Raw genomic sequence first — 2,861 nt, forward strand, 5'->3', positions numbered from 1 at the left:
GATTGACTGGTTTGTGTCTATTAAGCCAAGTCCCAGAAATGTGCACTAAGAGAATGACAGGGATAATGAGATAAGTAAATTGTTTGGAGATCTGAAAGTAGGATAATCTTATCAGCACTGGAATAGAATGGTCACAGAGGATATCAAAATGAAGAATATTAACTGACCAGGGGCAAATCAGTTAGGAAAACCAGGAAATGAGAACATCAGAATTGCTAATCAGAAACCAGACACAGAAGATTAAGGGGGATTTTTATGAACAACGACTGAAAATAGTATAAAATGGTGGCTAAGCAACCTGCACAAATATGAATAGGGTTAATATGATCAGGTTAAAATAAGGCTGAGAGTCTCATAGGTTATATCCACCACTTCCAGGTCCTGTAGAAATTTCACAGTGGCTTAGTCTTGTCTCAGTCAGCAGACTGACCTCCATGCCAACATCATATAAAACAGGCCATTCACTCCCTTTGTTCTTAGTTCCACATTGAATGTTTACACTGACCCAACTCTCCAACTCTCTGTGCTATTCCTGTTGTTTCTGAGTTCTGATCTTGTGACTCCTTTTCCAATTCTAGTTTCTTTTTTTCCAGATTTTGTCTCAGCATCACTGCCCATGCTCTCCTTTTGTTTTGTCCCTGACCATGAAGTGGATTTCTTCCTTGCCTCAGCTACTATGAGTTACTCGGGAAACAACCTGGAAGATCCAGCCAGGATTTGAGACCTTATACGTCACCGCACACCCTTGAAGACAGGTGAGCAGGACATTTTCAGAGGAGCCAGGTCATGAGAGAACCCTCAAATCAGAGCCAGTTTCTGGGGAGAACTTCTAAATTCAAACCTGAGCCCCACATTTCGTAGAGAAATAATGATATGGTGAAAACTCTTTTTAATATTCTTACTTTATCTTTTGGTAAAAGCCCCATGTTTCTACTCTCACAAAATGATCCAAAGCCCATTTAACTCTTCAAGTTAATGCATAATTCACAATCATTTTGCTGCCTTTATGCAGGGTTTCCCAGATGGTTCAGTGGTAAAGAATCTGCCTGTCAATGCAGGAGATGCAGGTCTGATCCCTGGGTCAGCAAGGTCCCCTGGAGGAAGAGGTGGCATCCCACTCCAGTATTCTTGCCTGGAAAATCCCATGGACAGAGGAGCCTGGGGGACTATAGTCCATGGGGTCGCAAAGAGTGGGCTGTGACTGAGCACGCATGCATTCAAGCTATAACCTAACATTCTCTTCCCTGTCTTAACTGGATGGGAAAGATATTTAGCAGATAAATAAGGATGTTTCTGTTGTTTGTCAGTCTCTTTCTAGACCGTAGGAAAGGGTGCTCCTTTAGTACTTTTAAATCTTGTCTTGTAATGATTTTCTATCATTTTTGGATCCCTTAACTTTATATCCTTGAGATTTTTAAAAACAGCTGAGAATTTGAGATGAGAGGTAAAATTTAAATGTGGGGAAACCAAGTCATATCTCAGAGCAAGTGGTAGTGTCAATAGCATGATCATGACTTTTTGGATCATTCAATTTCCTACCTTCCAGAAAAGCCATTGTTTCCATTCCGATTTCCACTCCTCAGTTTTTCAGCTTCTGCTTGCATTTACAACTATCCTTTTCCTAGTTTAAAATTAGTTTTCCACATTCACTATGGAACCAGTGGTGGAGCAAAGAGAAGGGCATGGCTATATGCTTCAGTTCTAAAACATGATCAACTATAGAATGATGAAGAACATTATTGATTTAATATTAGTTTGGGGACAGGGGTACTTTATCAGGCACATTTTTTAACATAGATATTTTGGCCACTTCACACAGCATGAGGGATCTTAATTCTTAGACCAGGGATCAAACCCATGTCCTCTGCAGTCAAAGTGCAGAGTCCTAACTACTGGACCATCAGAGAATTCCCCACACAAATATTTTAAGTGTGAAAAAAAAAAAAACTTTGAGTAGACACAATGTAATATCTGTAAATTATTATATTTTACTGGGTCAAGCACTGTGCCAGTCACACATATTACATGTGCTAACTCATTTATTCTTCTCAATGGTCCTGTGTTGCATTCAATTTTATCAATTATGCAAAAAAGAAAATTGAGCGTCTTGTACATAATGAACCTGCTCGAGATTACTGAGCTAGCAAGTGAAAGTCTTGTGTTCTTTAAACCTAACACCAAGTTCATGTTTTCTCTCCTGGAGCTGTGGTAGATGAAACATTTTACTTACTAACCTCAGGAGCACTGAGGGAACAGAAGCTTAGATGACTTCCTAACTCAACCACCTTCCAACCATCTTCTCCAGTGGCTTCTAAGTAATTCATGACTTCCAACTCCTGAAATCATTTACTCTTCAGAATTTGAATCTAACGTTCCACCAAAACCACAGCATTTTATTTGTTTAATTCTCATGTCTTCCTCATCTGATTACACACTTTTATGATCTCCCAGTCCCTTGAAATCCCTTATTTCCTTTCCATCTATGCACATGTATGTCTTCACTTTCTTTTCTACTGAACTTGAATCCACTCACCCATCTCTGTAGTGCTTTTTCATTACAAACTTTTCTCCCTCATCTCTCTGTCCCGCTATTTCACCAATTCAATATTCCCAATTTGGAACCAATTTAATCATGTCTTGCTCTGTCAAACACTGTGTTCAGAAAATCATTCCAGTTGTATCCATTACAAAAGTTTAGTCTCCACCAACAAAACTCAGCCTCCAACACTGCTGAGAATTTTTTTGTGTGTTCTCCCTAGTTACCTTCCTCTCACATGTTTCACAGTTTCTTCCAAACTCAAATTATTCTCATTAGTTTCTTACTCCAAGCCTGCTTTTCAGTGGATGAGCTTATTTCCTAC

Source organism: Bubalus bubalis, chromosome 2, assembly GCF_019923935.1.
Source record: "Bubalus bubalis isolate 160015118507 breed Murrah chromosome 2, NDDB_SH_1, whole genome shotgun sequence".
Taxonomy (NCBI): Eukaryota; Metazoa; Chordata; class Mammalia; order Artiodactyla; family Bovidae; genus Bubalus; species Bubalus bubalis.